Genomic DNA, 18,227 nt, shown 5'->3' on the forward strand with positions numbered 1-18,227 from the left:
TGATTTCCATTTCCTTTACACTTGTTTGTTTTGCTTATCACGTGGTGATGGAAAAGTTGTAATATTTATTTGGTGCTTTGCTGCATCATTTGGTAGGAATACCATTTGCAGGCGTAACTATTGCAGCTAACCAGACCATCAGCTTTGCAAGACCACATCAGCTAGCTACCCGTGATGGTTAATCCACACCGTTGAACACACTACCCAACCTTCTAGATGTGATAAATTTGAGCATCTGAAACACAATCAGATACGTAATGGTCCATTTGGAATCACATAAATCCACCTTCAAAATCATAAAAGTAGGGAAACTCAAGGTGACTGTCCATGGATTTGTACTATTTGGTAGGAATGCCATTTGCAGGTGGCAAACCATAACATCAGCTTTGCAAGACCACATCAGCTGCCTGTGATGGTTAATCCACACCTTCGAACACACTAGCCAACCATCTGGATGTGATAAGTTCGAGAATGTGAAACACAAGCACGTATGTAATGGTCCATTTGGAATCACATAACTTCCCCTTCAAAAGCAACAGAATACGGAAACTCAAAGTAATTGTCCATGGACATTCGCTTGAACACATACCAGATGCAGCAGTATACCCATGACTCAACCCAAAACAACAAGACTAGAGAGAGAAGTATGTAAAAATTCTGAAAAAAGTAAGATTTATTGAACATGAGGATCAAGAGAGCAAGTACTCCACAGTCTGGTCTTTTCTACTGCATGTTAAGAAAATGGGGCAAAAATCTCTCTGGATCAAACAATACATGGGTTCTTAATCACTGGAGGTGTTCTTGCTCACTGGAAATGGCGAAGAAGCTGAGGAGAGTTGAATACTGAATCAGCCGAAGGACGTTTACTACAGTTCGTGTGAGAGGAAGACACTGGTGATGCCTTCGATTGAAGAGTGGCAGGAGGATCTTGGAGCTTCAGTGCTGTTTCTTTTTCTTCTCGCAGAAGGATATGGAGGATGTGACTGTGTTTATATGCTCCTGCAGGGTAGGAGGAAAATAGAGCCTACTGAATGGTTGGTTAGTGTTCCCCAAAATGATTGAAATCTCCATGGATTAAAATTTTTGGGAGACATTAACTCAGGGCTTTTCCATGGATAAGTGTAATAATTACTTTTTGTTTCCTCGTGGCGATTTTTTGCAATACAAAAATTGGAAATCTGTTGGATATCTAGGAATACATGGAAAGCTTGAGTTCCTCAGGCCATTTCCATGTTCCTAGACAGCATCCTTGGTTTTCATCCCTTTTCATCCTTGAGTTTTTGCTAGTGTTTTTTTTTTTTTTTCTTTTTCTTTTTTCTTTTCTTCTTTCCTACATTAACTTATTTTCCTTTTAGTTCATTGGGTTTCTTACCATTTCCCTCTCAGTTATCATTTTCTAATATTTTCTTCCTCTTGTTCCAATAATGGTATAAACACTTTGTTCTCTAGATCTCGTTGATCTTGGAGGATACGTGCATGAGATGTATGTTTGTTGACAATGGGCATTTAATTTGTCTCCTACTCTTTCTTATATCTGCTAGTGTTCTTTTTTCTTCTTGTCCTTTTCTACCTCACTAATTATCTTCTTGTGGTTCATCATGTTCAATACTGTTTTTATCCTTTCCTAACTCACTATTTAGACTATGATATTGTTAGTGCACACAGTCACTGGATGCACCTGCGGTGTACCTTTAGTTTTTTTGGATTAGATTTAGCTCTCCTAATTACACCATTGTTCTTATCTCTTAAAGAATCTTATTGCTTTTAATCTTCTCTTCCGGTAAATGTGATTGGTTATGAATAAAGGATTAAGGAGAGAGGGAGATTAAGCAAGTTCTCTCCCTACTCTCACATTCCCTTCTCTCTTCTATCTTCTCTCTTCTTTCCTTCTCATTCGATTTTCAGGGTATCAGAGCATTACCGATCCATCACTGTTCTAAATCCTTCTTTCCTCCTCGTAGACCATCTCGCACCAAGTCGGGACCACAATCAATAAAATATGTGTTCTTAGGGTACTTCTCAGGAAGGGTACAGATGTTACTATCCTGTAGATAAAAAAGGTACATTTCTAAGGATTCTACGTTCTTGGAAAATGAGCCTTATTTCAATACACAAAACAGTACACATTTTGCACCTCTTCCTCTTCCTGTCATCAATGTTTAAATTATCAATGACAATATCGTATTGTCGCCGATAATATCGGTATCGCTGGGTAATTGAAACCTATAATCCCTTTTTTCGTCTCTCTGCTGGATATCGCCGAAATCTCGCCGATATTATCATATTCTCGATATTTTCTAAAATTTTTTGACAATTCCCTATTACCACCCAACCACGGGTGGGAATTGTAGCCAACTACCTCCATTTTTTCCGATAAAAGGGAAACATTTTCGGCAATAAAATTGTCGAAATCCAACATCAAATATAGAAAAATCAAAGAAAAGAAGAAGAAGAAAATTACTATATATATATATATATATATTTTTCTCTCAAATCTGTTTGAGGAAGAAAATTTCCGAGCTTGACAATTGTTGATTGCAGATCAGCAACCGTTCTTCAAAAGGTACGAATCAAACCCCAAAAAAGTTTAGACTTTGCCTTGAAAAATCATCCTATGGTGACTTTTGTGGAAAGAATCGGCTTGCTAGCCTCGAAACTTGCTATTAGCTTTATGAAAATATGGAGATTTGTTTTCGTACAGAGAAAATTTTGAATTTTGGGCTCGAGGGAGAGGGATTTTCAGGTTGTAGAGGAAAAGGGGGTAGGTTTTCGTTTTAACCCTTAATAAGGGTGTTGATTACAAATCGGCTTGTGTACGCACTACGCAGTACCCTTAACGTATTGAGTAGTCTTTGTGGGGTCCATCGTCATTTATGTATCATATCCACGCCGTCCATCTGTTTTTCCATATCATTTTAGGGCATGGTCCCAAAATTTAAGAATGTCCAAAGCTCATGTGGACTACACTACATGAAATAGTGTGAATTGAACATATACCGTTGAAAACTTCTAGGGGTCCACAAAAGTTTTGGATGAAGCTGATATTTATGTTTTCCTTTCATCCATATCTTTGTAACCTTATGAACGGGTTGGATTACAAATAAACATCACTCTAGACCATAGGAAGGTTTCAATGGTGGAGATCATTAACCCCACTGTTTCTTGTGGTGTGGTCCACTTAAGCTTTGTTTATGCTTCAATTTTGGGCTGAACCCTTAAAATGAGTGGAAAAAAGATGGACGACGTGGATAAGCCACATACATCCAAATTCCAAGGTGAGCCCAAAAGAGTTTACTCATTATGAAAAAAGTATACTGAGCTACTCAGTATGTAATCTGATATAAGTGGATTAGGTGTTACTCGGCCAATACGTTAGTGGGTGTTACCCTTACCGTGTGGGGTCCACCTTAATGATTTTTTAGTTTTTATTTGTATATCCACGCCGTCCATCCATTTTCAAAGCTCATTTTACAGCGTGATCCGAAGTATTAATCAGATCCAAATCTCAGGCGGATGTGGACCACACAACTGGCAATAATGGTGAATGACCATTAAAAACATTTTGTCGGCCACAAAAGTCTTACATCAAGTCGATCATTGTATTTTTCCTCCATTTAGGTCTGATTGACCTTATCAATAGTTTTGATGGAAAATAAACATTCCGATGGACTCTATGACGTTTTTATTGTTGGGGAGTCAATCACGATTGTTTCCTGTGGTGTGGTCCACCTAATGTTTGGGTGTGCTTAATTTTTGGGACCATACCTTAAAACGAGCTTTGAAAATGGTTGGACGATGTAGATTTAAGGTACATACATCACTGTGAGCCCCACAGTCATGGATCCCACCCACCTTGGTGGATCCAGGTGTAAGTATTTTGGATTGAATGTCCTCATTGTGAGGTTCCTCTGATTATATAGAACTCTAGGCTAATTACAAGGTTGAATTGCAGCCATTAACATCAATCTAGGCTAACAAACAAAGAAACAATAACTGTACAAGATATATACAATCAGTAACCGTACAAGATTGACACAATCATGCCATAATTAGAGGACCTAATTATAGCTAAATATATGCTAATGCTGTCCTGATTATGTTGTCCCTGCTAAATATATGCTGCTGTCCTGATTATGGCTAAATGTATGCTATCCCTACTATCCCTGCTAAATGTATGCTGTCCTTGCTGTCATGTTTGACATCCCCCCTCAAATTGATGCTGGTCGATCAAGAAGCATCAATTTGCCCACAAGGAACTGATGGCGCAGTTGTGTCATGGCCTTGGTAAAGACGTCAGCTATCTGAAGGTCAGTGGAAACATGAGGAAGAGATGATACGAGTGTCTAATGCTTCCCGAATAGAGTGACAGTCCACCTTAATGTGCTTCGTTCGTTCATGGAAAAGGGGATTAGCAGCAATCTGAATGGCACTAGTATTATCAGCATGGAGAGGTGTAGGATTAGATTGGGAAAAACCAAGCTCAGTCAGAAGCCCACGAAGCCGACCATCTCAGAACAAGCAGTAGACATGGCACGGTATTCGGATTCGGTAGAAGATTTAGAAACACGAGGTTGTTTCTTACTCTTCCAAGAGATCAAGGAATTACCAAGAAACATGCACCCACCTGTGACAGACCGTCGAGTATCAGGACATTCAGCCCAATCCGCATCATTATATGCAACAAGGCGAAGAGGAGAGCCGGTTGGAAAGAACAACCCACGGCTAGGGGATCCTCGAAGGTATCAGATGATACGACAAACATCAGCCAGTTCATGCAGATTCCACGCCATCTACATTTGGCTGATTGCTTCAGGCTGAGTAATAGTCAAATTGTTCAAATTGCCTACTAGCTGTCGAAACAGAGTAGGATCAGACAGGAGATCACCTTCCTCACGACGATACTTCGTGTTTACTTCTAGAGGAGTATCCACAGAAGATCCTGAAGTCCAGCTAAAGCAATCAAATCCTGTGTATACTTATGTTGATTCAGAATGATACTAGAAGGATTCGTGTGAACTTCCAACCCCAAGAAGTATGTAAGAGGACCAAGATCCTTCATATGAAATGATGCCCGAAGATGCTGCTGTAGACAAGTGATCAAGTCTGAATCCATCCCGGTGATAACAATATCATCAACGTAAACAAGAAGAAGAACAATACCAGCAGAGGTCTTACGAAGAAACAAAGAGGAGTCATATTGACTCTGCTCAAAGAAAAACTGAAGTAAGGTAGACCGAAACTTATCAAACCATGCCCGGGGAGCCTGTTTCAACCCATACAGAGATCGCTTCAATTTATATACATCAGAAGAAGAGGTCAAGCCAGGCGGCAGGGCCATGTAAATATTCTCTTTGAGATCACCATGAAGAAATGCGTTTTTAATGTCCATTTGATGAAGTGGCCAACCTTGGGATGCTGCAATAGAAATAACCATCCGTACCGTAGTCATCTTGACGACTGGAGCAAAGGTCTCCTCATAGTCGACCCCATATTCCTGTCTGTTACTAAGTGCAACCAACCGGGCCTTATAGCGATCCAGAGTACCATCAGGATGCAGCTTAATCGAGTAAACCCATTTACAACTAACAGCTTTAACATTTGTCGGACAAAGAATAACATCCCATGTGTGATTGTCCTGAAGAGCCCGAAGTTTTTCGGCCATCGCCTCACGCCAACATTCATGCTTAATAGCCTCAGAATAACATGATGGAATTGAAATAGAGGACAAAGTGGCATGAAGAGATGTATAAGAAAAGCCACACTAATCAAGAGGATGAGAGACTCTAGTAGACCGACGAGGAATAATGTCAGAACCCGGATCAGCCGCAGAAGGAAAAGGCTGAACAGGCTCAAATGTTGGGTCAGGCTCAGGAAGGGGCAAAGTCGGTCGTCGACGTTCATACACAAATCCAGGTTTGAATCGCTCAGGAATAGGAGTCAAGTCATCAAAATGAGGAAGAACATTGATCTCAGGCAAGGATGCAACATGAGTAGAAAAGAAAGACTGATTTTCAAAGAAAACAATATGATGAGAAATACGAAATCTGTTAGAGCATGGATCATAGCACACATAACCTTTGTGTGAATTACTATGACCCATAAAAGCGCACTTAATAGATCGGGCAGAAAGTTTGTGTCGTTCATGTGATGGCAAATGAACAAAACAAACAATCAAAAGTATGCATATCAAGATAGTTGGGATGCTGATGATGAAGACGATAATAGGGAGTTTCAAAATGCAAGACACTTGAAGGCAATCTATTAATTAAATAAACTGCTGTGGATAAGGCTTCCACCCAAAATTTAGAAGGAACTGAAGATTCAAGCAATAACGTTCGAACAACCTCCAACAGGTGGCGATTCTTACGTTCAGCAATACCATTTTGCTGAGGTGTATAAGGACAAGAACGCTCAGAAACAATTCCTTTCAGCTTGAGAAAGGCATGAAATTCATGAGACATATATTCACCACCCGAATCGGACCTTAACACTTTAATGCCTGAAGACAATTGAGTTTCAATATAAGCCACAAATTGTTGAAACATAGAAAATACCTCAGATTTAGAATGAAGAAAATAAATCCAGGTATACCTACCATAATCATCAATGAATGTGACAAAATATTTATAATTTGCATGAGATATAATAGGAGTAATACCCCACACATCACTATGGATCAAATCAAAACATCTTTCAGCACGACTACCATGAGCAGGAAAGGAAAGAGATTTACTCTTACCTAATTTACATGTTGAGCAATCAAAAGAGAGATGAGAGGAAAATTGATCTTTATTACCCAACAAACCAGATTTCACTAAATGAGATAGAACAATAGAGTTAGGATGACCCAAATGTTTGTGCCATACTTCACCCTTATTGTTTACAGTAGTACAAGCCAAAGAAACGCAAGAAGGAATAGAAAAATGTAGAGGAAACAATCGTCCAACTTTAGGCCCCTTCGCGAGTATCTTCCCCGATACCTGATCCTGCACAATACAACCATCACGAGAAAACCCAACATTATAGTTGTTATCAACCAATTGTCCGATGGAAATGTGATTAGTAGAAAGCTCAGGAGATACAAAAACTTCTTTAACTAATGAATTAATATCCCCAACATCATGAATAGGTAACTGACTACCATCAGCAATCTGAATGTACGATGAGCCATGATAATGCCGAACATTGGTAAGAGTGTTGGAGGAACTAGTTATATGATTAGACGCAGCAGAATCAACAAGCCAAGGTAAAGATGGTAGTGTACTGTTACCTTGAAGTCCTAAGGCTGAAAAGGCTGAAATAATCATTTGTCGAACAGTTTCAGGAGTAAAAACAAAGGGATCACCTGCTGTAGAGGAATTACCGGAAGCAGAAGTACCCACTGCAACTTGATAGGCATTAGTTTGGCGATTTTAGGGACGAGTTGGACAGTCTTTGATAATGTCCCGGCTTCTTGCAATAATTGCAAGATTTCTTGGCACAGTGAGCAGCAATATGCTCATTTTCCTTGCAGTTGAAGCATTGGACCTTCCGCATATCCCGACCCTTGCCTTTCCCGTGAGCTGCATAAGCGACGTCATTAGAGGTCATGCGGTTTTGCTGAAAAGTAGCTTGTGTTGCAAGACGCTGCTCTTCACGAAGTAATTCCCCAAAGCACTCATCCAAAGAGGGAGGAGGATCACGATTCATCAAATTGGAGCGAGTTGCCTCAAATTCCAATCATAACTTCATTAGAAACTGATCTCTCTTGCTCTGTTCATGAACCTCCTAGACAGCAACGAGAGATGCAGCTAGTATCTTAGCATAAATAATGTCAGCAAATTCACCCCACAAGTTCTGAAACCCAGAAAAATAATCTTGTATGGAGAGATCGCCCTGAGTGTAATTGGCGATCTCATATTCCAACTGAAAGTGTCTAGCTGTGTGGTCCTGATTGTAAACCTTCTTTAAATACTCCCACATATCTCGTGCAGTCTTGTATGGCCTCAGATTTAGGACAATCAGAGGATCAACAGATCCTAAAATCCATGTCATGACTCTAGCATCTTTCACTTTCCACTGAGCCAATTTAGACAGTTCAGTAGGAGCTGGATCACTTCCTTCTATGTGACCCCATAACTCTTTCCCTAGGACAAATAGGTGAAATTGAAATTCCTAGGCAGAATAATTCTTGCCCGTGAAGCGCACACTAAAAGAATCCGAGTTGTTAGTAGACATGGTGCCCGGAACACAGTAATAAAGACTAATAATACTAAATCCACCTCACCCCTAGTCCAAAAACAAGCCTACAACCAGCAAGTCCAAAATAAAAGGAGACCAAAATGAGAATTTCTAGTAAGAACTGGACACGCCGACAGCCACTAATCACCCCAAAATGAAAATTTCCAGCAAGAAAGAAACTTCCTACCCTCGACAGAAACTGCCAAACAACAGTTTAGAACCCACCAGAATTATCTACACCTTCCTTTGAAGGTATCGACAGCCAAGAAGACTAACAGATTAGTCCCAACCTAACCTAGAAATCTCAGAACATGTAATAAAAGGCTCTGATACCATGTAAGTATTTTGGATTGAATGTCCTCATTGTGAGGTTCCTTTGATTATATAGAAACTCTAGGCTAATTACAAGGCTGAATTGCAGCCATTAACATCAATCTAAGCTAACAAACAAGGAAACAATAACTGTACAAGATATATACAATCAGTAACTGTACAAGATTGACACAATCATGGCATAATTAGAGGACCTAATTATAGCTAAATATATGTTAATGCTGTCTTGATTATGCTGTCCCTGCTAAATATATGTTGCGGTCCTGATTATGGCTAAATGTATACTGTCCCTGCTAAATGTATGATGTCCCTGCTAAATGTATGTTGTCCCTGCTGTCCTGATTGACATCTATGTTGTCCTTGCTGTCCTGATTGACACCAGGGTCTCACTTAATCCGCTCTGAACGCGGATCCTGCGCTAGAATGCTAGGAGGGCCCCACCGTGATGTCTGTGAGAAATCCACTCTGTCCATCCGTTTTTTCCGATCATTTTAGGATATGAGACCAAAAATCAGGTGGATCCAAAACTCCAGGCGGCCATATGAGAGGGAAAACTGAGGAAAGAGTTTGCTTACCGTTGAAACCTTCCTGGGCTCCACCTTGATGCTTATATGCCATCGAAGCCATTTATAGGTCATTCCCACTGGGATGAAGTGAAAACACAAAAAACTTAGCCTGATACAAAACTTTTGTGGCCATACAAATGTTTCAATGGTGGTCACTAAATCGCCACTGTTTCCTCTCATACGGATGTCTTGAGTTTTGGATCCACCTGATTTTTGGTCTCGTCCTAAAATGATCTGGAAAAACGGACAAACAGAGTGGATTTATCACAAACATCATGGTGGGCCCCACCTAGCATCCCAACACAGGAACTTCTTTCGCAGGAAATCTGTGTCCATCTACTCCCACTAACGTGTTACCCAAGGAAAAGGAAGGGATTGCTTATTGATACCCTAAGCGTACTTAGTAAACTTTGTGGGGCCCACTATGATTTATTTAATTTATCCACTCCATCTATCCATTTTACATGATAATTTTAGGACGAGCTAAAAAATCAAGCATATCCAAAGCTCAAGTGGACCACACCACCTGAAATGGTGTGAATTGAACATCTACTGTTGAAAATTCTCGAGGGTCATAGAAGTTTTGGATTAAGCTAATATTTTGAGAAATTGGTCGATGCTCTATGGGCCCACCATGATGTATGTGATTTACCCATGCTCTCCATCCATTTTTTCAGATCATTTTAGGGCTTTACCAAAAAATGAGCCAGTTCGAAATCTAAAGTGGACCACACCACGGGAAAATAATAGTGATTGAATGTCCACTATTAAAAACCTCGTAGGGTCCACTGTAATGTTTATTTGACATCCAACCTGATGATTAGGTCATACAGACCTGGATGAAGGGAAAAAACAAATATCAGCTTGATCTAAAACTTGTGGCCCCCAATAAGTTTTTAGTGGCGGGCCTTCAATTGACAATGTTTCATGTGATGTGGTCTACTTGAGATTTCAATCTACCTCGTTTTTGGGATCATACCATAAAATGATCTAGGAAAATCGATGGACAGCGTGGATGAAACAAACACATCATGGTAGGGCCCACGGAGCAGCCACTTGCCAGTTGTTATTGATAACGTCACTAGCCAAACCACGTCCCTTTCATGTGAGCAATTAGGTGAGACCCCAGACTCCCTCAAGACGGTACGACCCCTACTATGGGGCCCACTTTGATGTATTTATTCTGTATCCACATTGTCCATCCATTTTTCCGGATCATTTTAGGGCATTATCCCAAAAATGAAGTAGATCCAATTATTAGGGGGACCATCCCATAGGAAATGGTAACGATTAGGGGAAGGCAAATAAACAAATATCATGTCGTGTGGTCCACCTAAATTTTGTATCTGCCTCATTTTTTATATGTTTGGAGATTTAAGACTACCATCATGCATCATCAAACTAGGCCCACATGCAAAAATGTTTTGACTATCTGATCTGTCCTTCATTTTGGAGATTGAATGGATTGGTCAAAACTCGGAATTTTATGTATGGATGACTTGATATATTTTTATAGATAGCTGAATACTGGCCAATCCGAGCAATTAAAAATTTCTTTTGTTGTATATATATGTAGTATCAACAACGATACAAAATGTCATATCGGGAAAAGGAGCAAGGGACATTGGGTGGAAACATAGACGACCAATGGAGGGGAATAAATATGGAGCCATATGCAATTATTTGAAGGACTACTTAAGTGTAACAAAGCTAGTGAGAGAGGAGATAAGAAGAGTGTTGGCTAAGGCGAAGTCACACAAGCAGCAATAAAAGGATTGGGAGATGGATATGAGGGAGTAACCACAGGGTCTTGGACAGGGCCTAGGTGCCATCAGAGAGGAGCATGATGACGACGACGACGAGGGGATTGCATATCCTGATGACTGTGTTACGACGCAGGACATGATGGAGTTCAGACAGGTGATCCACGAGTCCCGGGCATCGGGGTGGGAGGGGGAGCAGAGGAGTCGGCTTGACAAGACTAGGCCGTCGTTCGGGAGGTCCCACATGAGGCTGGTGGGAGCAACAGATGGTTTGAGAGAGGCAGTGTGGGTGGTAATGGTTCTGGCGGGCATGGCTTACAGCGCACACAGAGTGCCTGTGTTACAGATGCACCCATTGCAGGTGTTAATTAGAAGAGGTTAAAAAACATATGGAACAAGGGATTTATGGAGAAAGTGGGGAGCGCCACATCTAGTTGGTTCATCTCGAGCCACATACCAGCAAATGCAGCTTGCAATCCTCACTTTAAAAATTTGATTGAGGAGGTGTAGCGTGTCGGGCCCGACGTGAAGCCTCCGACGTTAAAGGAGATTCTTGGTGTCTAATTCGATCAGGAGTACGAGGAGATGGGGGGCTTGGGTACATGCACTCAAGCTGAACTGGCAACAGTACGGGGTGATGGTCATGTCACATGTGTGATGGGTGGATGGGATCCATGAAAATGTCCATTATCAATTTCATGGTTTATTGTAGAGGGCAGCTTGTTTTCCTCAAATCTATTGATGCATCCGCCAAAATAAGATCACAATTATATATGAGCTCTTGGCGGAAGTGATTAGAGATGTTCGGCCCTAGAATGTCATCCAAGTTGTCACAGACAACGGTAATGCATTTGTCAAGGCATGAAAGAAATTGATGAGGAAATACCATTTCTATTGGACCCCGTGCGTGGCACATTGCATTGATTTGATGCTCGAGGTGATAAGCCAAAGGGACTCTGTCAAGAAGACCATCGATGATGCGAGGAGAGTGACGAACTTCATGTACAATCACTCATGGTTGTTGGTTGCGATGCGAGACTGTTGTGGAGGGGACATCGTTAGAGCGGGTGCAACTTAGTTCACCTCAAACTTCATCGCACTCGACAGCTTGTACAGGTACCGTGTGGGTCTGAAAAAATTGTTCAAATTGGAGAAATACTTGAGTGGAACCAGAGGAAGATCGATGGTGAAAAGTTTTCGAAAACGGTGTTGTTTGATTCCTTCTGGGATAGAGTTCATACCGTTGTCTCCATCCTAAATCCGATCTATAGGGTCCTATGGGCCATAGATAATGAGATGTGGCCTTGGGGTCAATGTGCGAGCTTATGAGAATTATGAAAGAAGGGATACATACTGCAATCCCCACCTTGAATCAGTGAGTGATTGATATTATTGATAATAAATGGACCAAGACCCTCGAGCATCCACTCTACTAGGCTGGTAAGTTTGTTATGTTTATTTGTATTTTTTATTGCTTGCACTTGCACTTTAAGCATCACTTCTGTTTGCAGTTAATGCAACTAAGTAAATAATATTTGGATTTCAACATACTACCTGAATCCCAAATTCCATTATAAGCGTCGAGTCTACGAGAGATGATTTGAAGATGGCTGTCTAAGAGGTGTTTGAAAGGTAGTTCCCTGAATCACCGTCACAAGTAGAATTCGGTAACCAGGTAATGCAATTTGAGCAGATTTCGTTAATGAACAAATTTCCTTATAGTCTCTAGAAATATGGGTGGTTAAAAATGGTGAATTGTGAATCCCTATTTATAGTTGTTGCGGTTTAGGGATGTTAGGGGTATGTTCTCATCCGCACTGGTAAAAGCATTGACCAAAACAATGATGCCGTGTGAGTATAATTTTTATTTTATTTATGTGGTATGGTATATGGTTAGGTAACTGCATTCCCCGTTTAAACTTCAAATTAAAACAAGTTCCTCATGGATATGTAGGCGAGTGGTGGGTGATGTACGGAAGCGACACACTCACACTACAGTTATTGACAGTCCATGTTCTCGCCTAGACTGTATCCTCTTCACCATGTGAGAGGAATTGGAGCACGTGGTCACTCATACACACCAGTAAGAGGAACAGGCTAGCATATGAGAAGTTGCAGAAACTCGTCTATTGCCATTACAATATGAAGTTAAGAGAAAGGTAGTTGCAGGAAGACTGAGACATGGAGGCAAATTCGGACCCGCTCGACCTGTTGTCGATGGGTGCCATAGTGTAGATAGGTGACGACGTTGAGGACCCACTTTATGAGTGGGTTAAGTCATTTGATTTAGATGATGCAGAGGCAGGCTTTGCTCCACAAGTAGCTGATGAAGCTGCATCTCTTGGTATCGATGTTAACCAGGTAATAAGCCAACATAGGGCAAATACAGATTCCTTTAATCCTTTGGTGATGAGTTCGGCACGTTTCGACGAGGGTGAGGAAACATCTCTTGGTATCGATGTTAACCAGGTAATAAGCCAACATAGGGCAAATACAGATTCCTTTAATCCTTTGGTGATGAGTTCGGCACGTTTCGACGAGGGTGAGGAAACATCTTCACGGCCCTCTCTCCATCATCAAGTCGTAGTGAGTGATGATGATGAGACTCAACCCCCACTCGACACTGGTCATGGAGACGCCGACGATGGCGATAGTGGTGATGAGGGAGGGGATGGAGGCACCAACGCTGATGTAGGTGGTACTAGTGGAGGTGGAGGTGGTGGCGGTGTTGGTGGGGGGTACATGACGGGTTAGAGCCAACGATCTGTTGGCCGGTTCACTGAGGAGAACTACTTTGATCATGCCACTCAGGAATAGGACCGTGGATCTTGTCTACCATCCAGGGTGAGAGCATCAGAGCTCACACATATTTTCGAGCGTCGAAGAAAGCCAGACGCGCCGTAGCTGATGATGCTCTTGCATGCAGCTTGTTATCCATGGACATCAATTCAGAGTAGGGGAGCTCCACCTCTGTCCCACCTTTGCGCATGGGAGATTATGAGTATGGGCATGACAACTTGGACATTCAGTTACGCTTGTCTACCCATGGATACGGGCAGCTGACACATAGTTTTTCGAGTCATGACCCTTTCACATGAGGATATTCAGGGTACCTGTATGACTGGCACCAATACCATCAACGAGTCGGGGTTGGACTCGATCTATTCCCTCAGGCCTCTACTAAGCAAATGCCGTCGATGTATGTCGCACAATACTTGTGTCTTGGTGAACTCGTACAGTTTAGGGATGATGACTATTAGATGTACATAAGAGAATTCCTCAATTGGTACGAGCAGATGATGACTTGGGAAGTCCTGCCAACATGTCGGGCAACAATACCACACCCAACTACAACGGGATCCGGATGATGACTACGAGCCACCTCGTCACTCCATGTGGGGATGAAATATGGCCGGAAAGGTGTACTTTTTTAATTAATTTACTTTTACATGTCTTAATTATTATAAGCTAGTTGCATTTGTATTATATAAACTCATTTTGGTTACTATTGGAGTGATTTCTTACGGCAACGCATACTTTTTGTGCCCCATTAAATGAAAACTTATTTTAATGCATTCTTTTTGCAATTTTTTCATTCCTGAATATGCAAATAATGGCATTTAGGCATGTTAAGAATTTTCACTAAAAATTTCCACCATTTTCCCCATGTTTCCCCCTTTTCCCCCGCATTTCCGGTTATCGGTGATATTATTGGCTATAAAGATATTATATCTTTATCTTCGTCCAACGAAACTTGTAGTGATACTAACAACTTGAACACTGCCTGTCATCGAGGAGTCTCAGATCGAAGATGAACCATGATCCACCCCAACCAAAGAACTCAAGGTCTACTATCGGAGGAAGAAAATCTACACTCCTCCTGGGCACCATCACTATTCAACGATTGAACCAGACCAAGTAGATCTCCCAATTGCCCTTCACAAAAGAATCAAGTCATGTACTCATCATCACATTGGTAGCTGTCTCTTTCAAAAATCTCTCTCCCTCTTATCACTCATACCTTTCATCTATATTATCTGTCTCTATACGACCAAGTTTGCATATGCCTTTGGCGACCCTAAATGGAAAGCAACTATGGTAGAAGAGATGGTTGCCCTAGAAAGATAAAATACTTGGGTACTAGTCACTCTTCCACTAGGCAAGCATACCGTCGGATGTAAATGGCTATTTAACATTAAATATAAGGCAGATGAATTGATAGACAAATACAAAGCTCAACTAGTTGCCAAGGCCTTCACCCAAAAGCATGGAGAAGTTTATGATGAGACCTTTGCCCTTGAAAGATAAAATACTTGGGTACTAGTCACTCTACCACTAGGCAAGCATACCGTCGGATGTAAATGGCTATTTAACATTAAATATAAGGCAGGTGAATTGATAGAAAAATACAAAGCTGAGCTAGTTGCCAAGGCCTTCACCCAAAAGCATGGAGAAGTTTATGATGAGACCTTTGCTCTAGTAGCAAAATTAAACTCTATCTGCATTTTCTTGTCTGTTGCTGTAAATCGTAATTGGCCTCTACATCAGCTGGATGTGAAAAATGCATTTCTTCATGAAGAAATCTATATGGCCCTTTCTCTTGGTTTTCAGCCTAAGGGAGAGACTGATACAGTCCGTCATCTTTGGAAAGCTTTGTACAGCCTCAAACAGTCTCCTTGGGCGTGGTTTGAAAAGCTTGGTAATATGATCTCCAACACTAGATTTAAAAGGAGAACTTTTAATCACTCTGTGTTTGTAAAACATATGGATGGAAACACGACAATTCTTGTCGTATAGGTTGATGATATTATTTTAACTAGCATGAGCTTAACTGAAATAGACAATGTCAAGAAATTCTTGGCCTTATCATTCGAGATGAAGGATTTAGGGATAGTGAAGTACTTCCTTGGAAGTGAAGTAGCTCGCTGAAAACATGGAATATTCCTATCCCAACGTGAGTATGTGCTTGATCTTTTGACTAAGGTTGGTTTACTTAGTGCTCGCCCTGTTTACATATGTATGGAAGTAAATTATAAGTTACATGAGAGACAATTCGACGAAATTGATAATCCTGGCATGTGTCATTGACTAATGGCTCGTCTAATTTATCTCAACTTTACTTGTCCAGACATCTCTTATGTTGTTGGAATTTTAAGTCAGTTTATGCAATGACCTTCTTAGCGTCATCTTGAAGCAGTTCATCGAATCCTTCGTTAGTTAAAAGCTGCTCTTGATCATGGTCTTCTCTACTCAAACCATGGCCATTTGAACATCAATGATTTTTGTGATATTGATTGGGCTGGCTCCTCCTTTGATCGATACTCGACTACACAATTTGTTTTCGCACACTCCTCTGCTGAAGCCGTGTACTGTGTAATGGCCCATGTTGCTTGTGAATTACTATGGGTGAAAGCCATTATTCAAGATATGGGATTCACAACGTCTTCCTCAATTCCAATTCATTGCAATAATCAAGTGGCCATCCATATTGCATCCAACCCGGTTTTTCACGAATGCACAAAGCATGTTGAAGTTGACTGCCACTTCTAAAATTAGTACCCAAGATTTTGTATACGTTGTTTGTTCGTTTAGAAGATCAGTTAGTTGATAAGCAACAATTTGTTGTCGCCCACTCCTCTGCTGAAGCCGTGTACCGTGTAATGGCCCATATAGCTTGTGAATTACTATGGGTGAAAGCCATTATTCAAGATATGGGATTCACAATGTCTTCCCCAATTCCAATTCATTGGGATAATCAAGCAGCCATCCATATTGCATCCAACCTGGTCCCCCACGAATGCACAAAGCATGTTGAAGTTGACTGCCACTTCCAAAATTAGTCACCAAGCTTTTATATACGTTGTTTGTTCGTTTAGAAGATCAGTTAGCTAATGCCTTTGATAAAGTCACATTAATAGTATGGCTCAAGACCATCAGTATCAAGCTTGGCGTGAATAATATCCATGCATCGGCTTAAGTGGGAGTGTATGTATACACAGTCACCAGGTGCAGCTGCGGTGTACTTTTAGTTTTTGCCGATTAGATTTAGCTCTCCTAATTACACCATTATTCTTATCTCTTAAAGAATCCTATTGCTTTTAATATTCTCTTCTTGTAAATGTGATTGGTTATAAGATTAAGAAGAGAGGGAGATTGAGCGAGTTCTCTCCATATCTCTCATCTTTCTTCTTTCCTTCTCATCCAATTTTCAAATATTATGCAAGATATATATAGACAAGGCATATGATTATGTTGGTTGGGATTTCGTGGACTGCATTTGCTCTCTAGGATTTAAGGATGGGTGAAAGTGGCTTGCTGTTAGAATCTTGTTTGAAGCTCAACTTTGTGGAAGATAGTATTATTTGTTTTGATCTGTTGTGTTTGCTCTTTGGGATTTAAGGATGGGTGGATGTGGCTTGCTGTTAGGATTATATTCGAAGCTCAATTTTGTGGAAGATAATATTATTTGTTTTGATGTGTTGGAGCCGCAAATGTTGAATCTTAAGTAGTGTTCAAATTATCTCCGATATTATCGAAATATCTCCAATATTATCTTTATCTCCAGCTCAGCGATATCGACAACACTGGTAACGATACTGATAACGCTGGTAGTATTAGAAATTCCAAGTATTAGCAATGTATCGCTAAGTATTGCCAACGTTTTCGCTAATGTAATTGCCAATATTTTCAACTATGTAAATTCTAGGTATTGCTTGTATTGCCAATGCATGAATATCGCCAATGTATTGCCAATATTTTTGACAATGTAAATTCTAGGTCATGCTTGTATCGTAAGTGTATCGACGATATTTCAATAATATTGCCAACGTATTGATATCATCAAAATTTTGTTGATTAGAAAAAAAATTATTTCAATTGTTTTTTTCATGGGCACATGGTTTTATGTAGTGTTCAATTAGTCATTGGTAATATTGATAATATCTCGATATTATCAATATCGCAACATGCGCGATATTGAGACTACAATCTTTCGTTTCTTTTCCAATTGTTGATGATTTCTTGGTGAAATATCATGTGTTGTTGATATTTTGCAATATCGATGGATGTTTGGATGGAAGGTTGGACGGTTAAATAGGCCAGATGGGATGGTTGGACTGATTTCTTACAATAGCACATGCTTTTAAGGCCCCATTAAATGGAAACTTGTTATGTATGCATTCTTTTTGCAATTTTTTTTTTTTAAATTTTAAATTTCTAAATATGCAAATATGTACATTTTAACATCTCCTGAAGTTTCGCTGAAAATTCCACCATTTTTCCCATGTTTCCCCACATTTCTAGTTATCAGCTATATTATCGGCGATATTGATATTATTTCCGTATC

General features: G+C 40.5%; 1 protein-coding gene across 1 annotated transcript in view; it reads left to right on the forward strand.

Moving 5' to 3' along the window:
- Positions 1-18,227, forward strand: part of LOC131225872 (thioredoxin reductase NTRC) — a 122,526-nt gene that overhangs the window by 35,137 nt on the left and 69,162 nt on the right. The window lies entirely within an intron of this gene.

The sequence above is a fragment of the Magnolia sinica genome, chromosome 14 (assembly GCF_029962835.1).
Source record: "Magnolia sinica isolate HGM2019 chromosome 14, MsV1, whole genome shotgun sequence".
Taxonomy (NCBI): Eukaryota; Viridiplantae; Streptophyta; class Magnoliopsida; order Magnoliales; family Magnoliaceae; genus Magnolia; species Magnolia sinica.